Source organism: Rutidosis leptorrhynchoides, chromosome 11 (genome assembly GCF_046630445.1).
Source record: "Rutidosis leptorrhynchoides isolate AG116_Rl617_1_P2 chromosome 11, CSIRO_AGI_Rlap_v1, whole genome shotgun sequence".
NCBI classification, from domain to species: domain Eukaryota; kingdom Viridiplantae; phylum Streptophyta; class Magnoliopsida; order Asterales; family Asteraceae; genus Rutidosis; species Rutidosis leptorrhynchoides.
Genome location: NC_092343.1, coordinates 336,957,022 through 336,970,307, shown reverse-complemented (window position 1 = coordinate 336,970,307; position 13,286 = coordinate 336,957,022).

Below are 13,286 nucleotides of genomic sequence, written 5' to 3'. Positions count from 1 at the left end.
AAAGCCTTATTTGGGGGTGCCTCACAATAATTATAGCAGGCCGAATTGCGCCTTTTGTTATGCAATGCTCTATTGAGGAAATTGATTTTGATTTTTCGCAAATAGTTTTCAACCTTGTTTTACCCTTTTTGTCAATTTTGTAGCAAAAATTTTTGATCTTTTATAGAATTTTATCATCCTTAGCGTTTTATAATTCGAAAAGTTTTAAATTTTGTGAAAAACTTGAGGATTTTACAAGAATCATTATGTGCAACATTTGCTATCCCACACTTTAAAATAACATTGTCCTCAATGTTAAGGATACGGAGTATCCCACACTTTAATTTTTAAAAGAGGCGTTGTGTTATTAAAAGTTTATGTTGTTGGGGTTGCCAATCCCACACTTAGTTTTTAAAGTGGTATAGTAATTTGCGTATATTCTATTTGCATAGTATTTGTATATAATTTTGTTGCCCTATTATGTCCAATAGACATGTACCCCATGTGTATTATTGGGTCATAATATGTGATTTATGATCGGCTAACTATTACATACTCCGTGCTCCATTTAAATTGTAAACTCTATATGATATATTTTTTTTCAATTTAAATGGTTAAATGATTTTTGACCAATCACATAGAAAATTCAAATTGTATCACTAGAATTGAAACAAAAATTGTCATAAGGTGACTGACCATCGAACCCATCGCCTATTGTATGGCCGCTTTACCATTTTGTTACTTTTTAATCATTTTACAATACCATGACATATATTTCTTAAGTTAGTCATACACGATAAGATACTAATTATTCTGCCATATATTTCAGTCACAACCAAAATACAACTTTCCGAGATATCAGCAACACACTATTACCTAAATCCGAATATTGGCGAGTATCATCAGCAAATTGAGCAGTATGTTTTACTCCCACAAATATCAAAATAAAAAAAAACTTCCAAAATTAATCCAAAGGTTTGTGACAGATACCGAGAGAAATTCGTAGCGCAACTGATATGGCCGAAACGGACGATTTTATTTTCTCGGTGTCGTTAGGTCGCGGCACGTCAGAATCAGCTATCACAAGGAGGAGTAGTGGTTGTTTTTTATTTATATTTAGCTGGGGTTCTAAGCTATAGCTCACCTACTTGTCTTCCTTTTAAACGAGTAAGTGGTAAATATAACTCAGATACGCATTTTTGTATGTTTGTTCAGTAATGTGGGACAAAAGTGCCTATATAGTTAACCCTAATGACAAGAGGTGATAGATTAAGATTAACTAGGTAAAATAGTAATTAAACAATAAAAGTAAAGATAGGTATGAAGAATAGAATCCTGAAGGGGAGTTATTGCAAGAGTTCAACTTCCTAGGATAAACACTAAACCTCAATCAACTGGCTATGAACCTAACTGATTGTCACTAATAGTTTAGGCTTTGAAGATTCTGGCTAAGACAGGTATCCCTACTCCCAACGCTAACCTGAAAGGTTTAAATGACCTTATGGATAGAATCCTAGGTACATGAACAAAGTGGTTTACCCAATAAAGGAACGTCTCAGCTTTTCTTAATCCTAGTTGGTCTGACTAAAGCAATATCCTACCACTAAATCACTATGCTATGCCTTAACATTAACAGATGTGCAATCTTAGATATCCTAAGGTACTGCTAATTGGGATAGAGGTCTCTCCTTTGCGATCACTTATTCAACCCCGGATCATCTTACAACATCTCAAGAACATTGCTTCTGACGCGAATCATGCTTCTGAGTAAGCTAGTGTTCACTGAACTCTCTATTGCTAACTCTAACCACAACCTAAATGGGCAGCTCTTCTATGACGAACAAATGGTTATTCGTACGTATGTACTATATCCCTATTGTGACGTTAAGCACACATAACTACTTACCTTGTATCCTAGGGTTGATCAGGTCCTAATACTAGGTTATAGCCACGTGAATAAGCGGAAAGGGTGATCTGTAAATTAAACCTCTAAACTGTCAAGGTTTCAGCATAACAATATGACAAGTTTCAGATAAAATATTCAACATATGATAAACAATTGTAACAGATAGATAATCATGTAAGATGAAAGCAACTCAAGATAATAACTTTATTAAATTAAGGAAAGCGTTCACCGTTTACAGACGAGATCTGAACCATTACAAGTGCTGACAACCCCTAGCCCGCTCCTGTTACAATCTTCGGCGTTCGCCTCCGGGTACTTAATTTCTCGCTCGGAGGTGAGAAGGCCTTGAAAGCTCTAGTGGGAGAAAGTGTATTGTAGTGAGAGCATGAAGAGAGATGTGTGTTGGAATGAATGACAAAGACCCTTTTATTAGACTTGAAAATTTGCCAAATACGTCTGGCAGGCCGTTTGGCAGGCCGTTTGGCAGGCCGTATTTGGCTGGCCGTTTGGCTGGCAATCCGTTTGGGAGCTCGTGTGGTGGCACGTATCTGGTAGGCCGTTTCCATACTGGCAGGCCGTTTGGCTTGCTGGTCAGTCTAAATTCCCTGGATCGTAACTTGATTTCTTGTCTTTCACCGTTTTCGCTCTAGAATCTTCGTTTTAGCTCCGTTTCTCTTGATTCTTTTTGCATTGTCTTTGTAATTACTTTGCCTACAAGTTTAACCGAAAAAGCGATTATTTTTCCGACAAAGTTTCGAACTTTATGCTTTTGGGACTCAATATCGGGGGTAAAAACGTTTCTTTTTAGCCGATATCAAATATCTCACACTTAGACTTTACTTATCCTTAAGCAAACTTCTGAACTTAAAAAGTGAGGACTTTAATTCGTAGTGATCAAGCTGTTTTGTTTCGCAAGACGGAAGAGCGGAAACTTGGCTTTTATTCTTTTTGCTATTTACAAATCTTTTCCCGCAAGCATGAGAGGAGGTTACATAACTGAGGCTATCTCACTCGGGTCACTCATTTCACTAAAGTGTTTAGGGTGTCCTAAAGTTCTAAGAAATGAAGTCACTCTTAGCCAGTCATGCTTACATTCTTCATCATAGGCTTGATCAAGACTCAAATCTCCATCACTTATTTGCGATAATTTTCGGTTATCGACTCAGCTTAACTTCTGAAGAAACGGGGGGGGGGGGGTTGATGTTTCTAGAGTACGAAGGGTTTTGATAGATAGGAGTTTTCTTTTTGAAAGATTGATTTAACGATCCCTTCAGCTTTTATCAGGAATTTCTTGGCGAGCATCCCTCTTTTTGACTGCCAGGAGTTCTTTTCTTGAATCTTTGCTGGTTCTGCTCCCTTTCTCAGAGCCTTTATTCATAGAGACTTTGCTCTAGTTTTTATTTTTATTTTTTTATTATTTTTTTTTTGATAGCATCTTTTGCTTTTCTCTTCGAGGTCTCCTTTTGGGCGATCTTCTTTGATAATTGGCTTGAATGCTTGCATTTTTTCTCTATTGCAATTTTGGAGGGTTTCCCGAAAAGAATGATTTAGTCGGGATTTATTCGTGTATGAAGCGGATAGAGTAAATAAGGAAAGGTGAAATGGATTTGTGGAGTGAAAGTGGAAGCGAAGGTGGAGTTTGTTTTTGTAACATCCCGCGTTTTTCCGTTAAATTTAATTTTAACACCGTTTTTTTTTTTAAAACATAATCTTTCGTATTTAAATTAATAGTTTCCGTGAGTAACGTTCATTATATTCCCGCTATTTAATTTTGACATCACCCGTTTACTCGAGCGTTTTAAAAATATTCGATCGGTTAAATCCCGCACCCGCCTTGAAACTCGAGGGACCGGAGTTGCCAAATGGGCAAACTAGTTGACTAGGTCAACTAGTCAACCCATTTCTCCACCATTTCCATCATCTCCCTCTCTCTCTTTCTCTCTAGCAAGAACACACACAAACCCCAACTTCATAGAATCATCATCTAAATTCGGATCGGGAAGCAAACTTCAAAACAAATTACATATTCGTGATCCTCTCATCATCCTCTTCGATTTGGTACCAATTTCATCCATTTTGGGTAACATTTCTAAAACACTAAATTTCTCTAAATTCGTGTTTTGACTTGATATGTTGTTAGTTAGTGTCTATGGCTCGTGTATAACATGAATATATGATTTGTATGCTCGATCTTGATGTTTTGGTGTAACTAGCTTGAAAATGAAAAGTGTATGCTTAATCCTTGATTTTGGATGATGAAACGTGTTTAGATGTTAATGTTTGTGTGTTCAAAGTGTTAGTTACTTCAATAGCTTCGTTTTGGTGTGTTGATTGACATGAAAACCTTACATTAACATGATTAGTGATTTTGAGGTTTGGTTAGGGTTTGACAACTCTTAAAACGAACTTTTGATGCGTTGAATGCTTATTAATGTTATTGATAAGTGTTTAGTCGTATTACATATTTCATTACCTTCAAAACGGCATATGATATGTATAAATTGGATCCCCGAAACTTGAATTGCAATTGATGAACTTGAAACCTTGTTTTGGAACGTTTAACGAACTTTCGACGAGATTTTGTTGTCTAAAATGATAAATTTGATTTAGGAAATGTATCTAGTTGTGTTCCTTGTCGAAAGAGCTTTCCGGTGATATAAAATACATGTCTTGATTGTTTGCGGATCATAAACTAGGATTGATTGAAGTTTGGCTCGTGCCTTGTGGTTTCTGCAGACAGGGTCTGTAAGTCTCTTGGGACGCCGTCCCAACCACCTAGACGCCGTCCCACCCTTTATATCAGGACGCCGTCCTGGAAATTGGGACGCCGTCCCACTCTTCACATCAGGACGCCGTCCTGGAAATTGGGACGCCGTCCTGATACACTAAAACTGGCTGTTACTTTGGTCATTTGACACAAAAATGTTTGCTATGCTACGGACCTCCGATTAACATGAAACTTGGCCAACATGCTCATATATGATTATATAACTTAGAAAAATTGTCGGATACCCAACCCGACCCCGTTGACTTTTCTGTTGACTTTGACCCGACCAAGTTGACTTTTAATCAAACTTAACCAAATACTTATACAACCTTTCTAACATGCTTTTATACTTGATTCTCGCATGAAACTTGGCAACGTGATTCACATGCTATATTTAATCGAGTCGTAACGAGCCATAGGACTAATTGAACACATTTCACCCGACCTTGTGTCGTAACCGGTTAATTGATATAACTTACTTGTTTAGGTCAAGGCTAAGCAACTTTCATGCACACGTTTACTTTGTGAAGTACATTTATACTCGTGCACTCGAGGTGAGATCATAGTCCCACCTTTTCAACAATTTTTATTCTTTTAAATCGTGGGCTGAGAAACATATACATTACATATTTATATACATTTCACATGTATATATACTTTTCATACTTTTATACTTTGAACACAAATACGAATACAAAGATACAGACGAGTTTGAACAAAAGTCCTCAATCCAATTATCATTAGTTCCACTTGCAGGGTGTAAGTGTAAGCGAGTGATTATGTTGTGTGGCCATACGGGTTTAACGAACCCTCATTCAGACGGTTCGCTACCGTTAGTGGATGAAATATAATTTCAACGTGCATAGTGTATGTTCTAACACTATATTCAAAAATTCAGAGGGAAGATTCAGTTAAGTTTTGGTAATTGGGTGCTCGTGATACAGACAACATCCTTTGGGATGTATACGCTTGATATTCACTTTATACTAAATCGTGTGGTTTACAAACACATCTTTAGAGATGTATACGCCTTGATACTAAACCTTGTGATTCAAAATATACTTTTACAAATACATTTATGATCTCACCAACGTTTTCGTTGACAGATTTCTATGTTTTTCTCAGGTCTTGCACGATATGTGATACATGCTTCCGCTCATTATTTGATACTTGCATTGGATGTCGAGTATACATGCTTTTCGTGGAACGTCTTTTGACTTTACTTTAAACTGTGTCGCTTGGATTTCAATCGTACTTGTAACGTTGTAACTTAACTTTTGGTTGAACAATTCTTGTAAACTTTGAAACAATCTTTATTTTGAAATGAAGGCGACATATTTTGGTCAAACGTTATCTTAAAGACTTATAATCAGGTAATGGGACCCACGTAGCCGACGCCGTCACTTGACGATTTGTCGGGGTCGCTACAGTTGGTATCAGAGCCTTGGTTGTAGGGATTTAGAGTTCATTTGTGTCCACCCCGAGTCATAGGGTACATAGGTGAATCTAGACTACAACCGGCATATAGACTGCAGTAGGAATTACTTGACTATTTGTGCATTTATACTCGAACTCTTCTATGATATCTAACTCGTATTCGATCTTGATCTTATGTTGATAAATTTTGTTGACGCGCCACCTTGACTTTATGAAGTAATGTTAAATGCACATGAGAATCAGGGTAATATAATTTCCGGGATTATATTACGGTGATTCACATGGACGTTCCGACATTATGACATAAAGAATTTAGGGCGAGTCAAGGAAAATTTTCTCCCTATCCTTATTCCATACTCCGGTTAGTATTGTTGAAAATACTAACCAACGATATTCTTGTGTCTTTAAGGAACAATGGCTCCTCGTCGTGTACGCCGCAATGAAACTCCCGAACAAGCTCTCGAACGGATGATAGCTACCGCCGTAGATGCGGCCATGGCCGGTCACTCATCCAACAACAATAATAATAACAACCACAACAACAACAACAACAACAACAATGGAGCCGGAAACTCAAACGAGGGATGCTCCTATAAAGCTTTCATGGGGTGCAAACCTCACACTTTTGATGGAACCGGGGGACCGGTCGTGCTCACCCGATGGTTTGAGCAAACGGAAGCCGTCTTTAGCATAAGCGGTTGTCGGGACCAAGACAAGGTCAAATACTCCACTCACACTTTCTCCGGAATTGCTCTAACATGGTGGAACACCTATGTTCAATCGGTGGGTACCGATGAAGCTCATGCCCTCTCTTGGGCCGATCTAAAGGAAAAGATGATTGTTGAATATTTTCCGCGCGAAGAAACCCGAAAGCTTGAGGAAGAACTAAGAGCTTTGAAAGCGGTCGGAAACGATCTTAAAGCTTATAATCAACGCTTCGCCGAACTATCCTTGATGTGTCCTAATCTTGTTAACCCCGAATCTCAAAGGATTGAGCTCTACATGCTCGGTCTTCCAAAAAGCATCAAACAAGGGGTGATGTCATCCAAACCCACTACTCATCAAGCCGCTATGAACATGGCTCGCCAACTAATTGAAACGGTTGACGAAATCGTAGTTCCGGCACCTAAGGCCGAGGATAAATCGGGCGGCAACAAAAGGAAGTGGGAACCCTCTCAATCAAGCAACAACAACTTTGCTAAGAAGCCTTACACCTCCGACGGCAAGAGGGGTTATACCGGACACCTACCGTATTGTAACGAGTGCTACAAACATCATTTAGGCGAATGTGGCAAACCATTTTGCTTGAAGTGTCAAAGAAGTGGCCATGTAGCCCACGATTGTAGGAATACCGCTCCCGTCGCCCAAAAGGAGCACAATGCACCCAAGACGGGTGTTTGTTTTGAATGTGGCCAACCGGGTCATTTTAGGAGTGCGTGCCCAAATAAGAAAATCAACCCCAACGCACGCCGTTGAACTTTCAACATCGATACCTAGGATGCCCGAGACGACGATGGACTAGTCACGGGTACGTTTCTTCACAACAAACTGTATATTTCATACTTATTCGATTCGATTACCACTAGATGTTTATTAACCAAGTCTTTGACTAGTGCTCTTTACATTCCACTTTTTTCCCCTAGACACTACTTAGGCAATTTAAGTGACCAACGGAAAAATATTGTGTGCCTATAAATTTTATTGGAGGATATACATTAAAACTTTTGACTTGACACCTATAGAACTAGGGAGCTCGGAACATATTCGTTAAAAAAAAAAAAAAAAAAAAAAAAAAAAAAAAAAAAAAAATGTTTCCCCATCGTCTTGTATAGATTATTATGAACTGAGTAATTTTTCGGTTGGAAACCGATACCCTCTCCCTCGCATCCATGACCTCATGATTATTTGCACGAATCCCGGATGTTCCAAATCGACCTCCGTTCCGGTTATCATCAATTGGGGGTTAAGTGAGACGATGTCTCCTAAGCCACCTTCCGAACTCGCAAAGTTAGATGTAAATCTCTCTTAGTACCGCTTGATTTATTTAGGGCTCGCCCGTATCCATAAACCTCTTGAACCGCGTATGCAAATTCATATAGACTAATCTGTTATCGTATTTATAGATGACATCTTAACTTATTTAAGTAAAGAAGAAAACGAACAACATCACCATCTTAAGCTCGAACTTTTGAGAAAAGAGCAACTTTGTACCAAATTCTCCGAGTGAGAATTTCTGTTGAACGAAGTCCAATTTTCTAGACCATAATGTTAATGGTCAAGGCATTACAATCAATCTCGAAATCAAGCCACATGTAATCAGGAAACTCTCCCCACTCAGACTTGTATTCGTAAAATCTTAGATCTCGTCTGTTATTACCGAAGATTCATTTCTGACTTTTCTCTTGTTACACGACTTTTAAACTCGTTAACTCACTAAGGAAAAACTATAAACCTCTACGTGCCCGAATCTTGAGCGTGATTCTTCACACCAACATTTCTAGTTAAATTCGTTATTTTGCACGAAGAAGTCGAATACTAAATTGTGGATCCGATCAATTTTCTCGTCATCACGTACCACACTACATACCTCTGATATTTCACCATTACCGTCTGATATTACTGGAATTTAAGATAACACACAATCCAACGATACTTCACTCTTCCTTGACTTAACGCCCTTGTGTTTCTGATAATCGGTCAACTATTATTCAACTCCGAACAATACAACTACGTGTACTACCTCGTTTCTCTTTCAGACTTCAACTTTTGACAACTAGAGGCACGTTATGGCAACCTCGAGATGTAAGCTCATCCTATTCAAAGTTCTCATTTCGCTCCTATCTTTATCGCTCGCACTTCCGTATAAGGAAACTTTTGTAACATATCTCAATGGATAGAAAAAAAAAAAAAAAAAAAAAAAAAAAAACTCTTCATATTACATTAGTATTCGCCACGAGGGTGAATAGTCCTAACGAACATTTTTTTTTGTGAACCCTAACTGACTTGTTCAAACATATCTTAAGAGATTCTATTCCAACACGGTGTATCCTTGTCAATTATCCCGTATCGAAATACTCGTTTCACTTCTAGTTTTACAAGAAACCTTGGAGACCGCTTAGGCATGAGTACCGCGTACCACCCACAAACAGACGAACCGAACAAACGAACGATTTACGTCTTCGAAAGACATGTTTCAAACTTGCATGGTCGCTTTTAGTAGATCCCTCTTACAACAGTAGTTACCACTCGTGTGTTCACACGCACTTCCCGAAACCCTATATGACCGCTAATGTCATACCCCTATTCGTTGGACCAAAGCATGTGGCAAACAAAACACCGAATCTTAACTCATCCAAGAAACAACAATTGAGATAATCCAAGTCCGAGAAGGGCTCGAGACGACCCGTAGTCGCCCAAAAGAGTTATACCAAACTTAGATGAAAACCTCACAAATCCCAGTGTGTAACCGCGTAATATTGAGAAACCGCACCTTGGAAAGGTGTAACTCATTTTGGGAAATCGAGGAAGGTTATATCCGCAATATTGAACCTTTTGAAACCTTGGGGCGTATTGGAGCCGCTTCCTACCATTTAGAACGGCCGACTCAATTAAGTTTCCGTTTACTCTACATTTCGTGTAACAAACTTAGAAACGTGTCATGCGGAACAGGAATGTGTAATCCTTTTAGATGCACCAACTATTGATGACAAACTCCTCTTCATGGGAAAACTGGTTGAAATCATGGATCGTGAAATCGAACTTCAATACAACGTAACACCCCGACTATCCGGATTCGTGGAATGTCCAAGAAAGTACCTTCACTCATTCGTAGAGTTACTACTCTAAGTCCCGAGTAAGAGATATCGACTACTACTTCCAACTAAATTTCGGGACGAAATTTCTTTTGAGTTGTGGATAATGTAACAACCCGCGTTTTTCCGTTAAATTTAATTTTAACACCGTTTTTTTTTTTTAAAACATAATCTTTCGTATTTAAATTAATAGTTTCCGTGAGTAACATTCATTATATTCCCGCTATTTAATTTTGACATCACCCGTTTACTCGAGCGTTTTAAAAATATTCGATCGGTTAAATCCCGCACCCGCCTTGAAACTCGAGGGACCGGAGTTGCCAAATGGGCAAACTAGTTGACTAGGTCAACTAGTCAACCCATTTCTCCACCATTTCCATCATCTCCCTCTCTCTCTTTCTCTCTAGCAAGAACACACACAAACCCCAACTTCATAGAATCATCATCTAAATTCGGATCGGGAAGCAAACTTCAAAACAAATTACATATTCGTGATCCTCTCATCATCCTCTTCGATTTGGTACCAATTTCATCCATTTTGGGTAACATTTCTAAAACACTAAATTTCTCTAAATTCGTGTTTTGACTTGATATGTTGTTAGTTAGTGTCTATGGCTCGTGTATAACATGAATATATGATTTGTATGCTCGATCTTGATGTTTTGGTGTAACTAGCTTGAAAATGAAAAGTGTATGCTTAATCCTTGATTTTGGATGATGAAACGTGTTTAGATGTTAATGTTTGTGTGTTCAAAGTGTTAGTTACTTCAATAGCTTCGTTTTGGTGTGTTGATTGACATGAAAACCTTACATTAACATGATTAGTGATTTTGAGGTTTGGTTAGGGTTTGACAACTCTTAAAACGAACTTTTGATGCGTTGAATGCTTATTAATGTTATTGATAAGTGTTTAGTCGTATTACATATTTCATTACCTTCAAAACGGCATATCATATGTATAAATTGGATCCCCGAAACTTGAATTGCAATTGATGAACTTGAAACCTTGTTTTGGAACGTTTAACGAACTTTCGACGAGATTTTGTTGTCTAAAATGATAAATTTGATTTAGGAAATGTATCTAGTTGTGTTCCTTGTCGAAAGAGCTTTCCGGTGATATAAAATACATGTCTTGATTGTTTGCGGATCATAAACTAGGATTGATTGAAGTTTGGCTCGTGCCTTGTGGTTTCTGCAGACAGGGTCTGTAAGTCTCTTGGGACGCCGTCCCAACCACCTAGACGCCGTCCCACCCTTTATATCAGGACGCCGTCCTGGAAATTGGGACGCCGTCCCACTCTTCACATCAGGACGCCGTCCTGGAAATTGGGACGCCGTCCTGATACACTAAAACTGGCTGTTACTTTGGTCATTTGACACAAAAATGTTTGCTATGCTACGGACCTCCGATTAACATGAAACTTGGCCAACATGCTCATATATGATTATATAACTTATAAAAATTGTCGGATACCCAACCCGACCCCGTTGACTTTTCTGTTGACTTTGACCCGACCAAGTTGACTTTTAATCAAACTTAACCAAATACTTATACAACCTTTCTAACATGCTTTTATACTTGATTCTCGCATGAAACTTGGCAACGTGATTCACATGCTATATTTAATCGAGTCGTAACGAGCCATAGGACTAATTGAACACATTTCACCCGACCTTGTGTCGTAACCGGTTAATTGATATAACTTACTTGTTTAGGTCAAGGCTAAGCAACTTTCATGCACACGTTTACTTTGTGAAGTACATTTATACTCGTGCACTCGAGGTGAGATCATAGTCCCACCTTTTCAACAATTTTTATTCTTTTAAATCGTGGGCTGAGAAACATATACATTACATATTTATATACATTTCACATGTATATATACTTTTCATACTTTTATACTTTGAACACAAATACGAATACAAAGATACAGACGAGTTTGAACAAAAGTCCTCAATCCAATTATCATTAGTTCCACTTGCAGGGTGTAAGTGTAAGCGAGTGATTATGTTGTGTGGCCATACGGGTTTAACGAACCCTCATTCAGACGGTTCGCTACCGTTAGTGGATGAAATATAATTTCAACGTGCATAGTGTATGTTCTAACACTATATTCAAAAATTCAGAGGGAAGATTCAGTTAAGTTTTGGTAATTGGGTGCTCGTGATACAGACAACATCCTTTGGGATGTATACGCTTGATATTCACTTTATACTAAATCGTGTGATTTACAAACACATCTTTAGAGATGTATACGCCTTGATACTAAACCTTGTGATTCAAAATATACTTTTACAAATACATTTATGATCTCACCAACGTTTTCGTTGACAGATTTCTATGTTTTTCTCAGGTCTTGCACGATATGTGATACATGCTTCCGCTCATTATTTGATACTTGCATTGGATGTCGAGTATACATGCTTTTCGTGGAACGTCTTTTGACTTTACTTTAAACTGTGTCGCTTGGATTTCAATCGTACTTGTAACGTTGTAACTTAACTTTTGGTTGAACAATTCTTGTAAACTTTGAAACAATCTTTATTTTGAAATGAAGGCGACATATTTTGGTCAAACGTTATCTTAAAGACTTATAATCAGGTAATGGGACCCACGTAGCCGACGCCGTCACTTGACGATTTGTCGGGGTCGCTACAGTTTTTGTCTTCATGAATAGCTGAGGTTTTAACTTAGTCATCCTTGTCAAAATGTGTGATTCTGAAATGTAGATCAAGAGCAAGTTCTGATTCCGAGTTGTTAACATCGGCGCACTCAACGGAAATATAGTGAAGCACTAAAAATGAGTGCTTATAAAGCCTTATTTGGGGGTGCCTCACAACAATTATAGCAGGTCGAATTTTGCCTTTTGTTATGCAATGCTCTATTGAGAAAATTGATTTTGATTTTTCGCAAAAAGTTTTCAACCTTGTTTTACCCTTTTTGTCTATTTTGTAGCAAAAAATTTTTGATCTTTTATAGAATTTTATCATCCTTAGCGTTTTATAATTCGAAAAGTTTTAAATTTTGTGAAAAACTTGAGGATTTTACAAGAATCATTATGTGCAACATTTGCTATCCCACACTTTAAAATAACATTGTCCTCAATGTTAAGGATACGGAGTATCCTACACTTTAATTTTTAAAAGAGGCGTTGTGTTATTAAAAGTTTATGTTATTGGGGTTGCCAATCCCACACTTAGTTTTTAAAGTGGTATAGTAATTTGCGTATATTCTACTTGAAAAGGTGATGAAGACGTAGTACTCCCCTATGGTTTCAAGACGTGCAATCGGATGGCGTGCTGATTATGGATTTTTCAATTCTTGTGCCGACGTCATCCTCGTTCAAGTCGTCTTTGCTCCAGTATCCACCTCGTATGGCCTCGA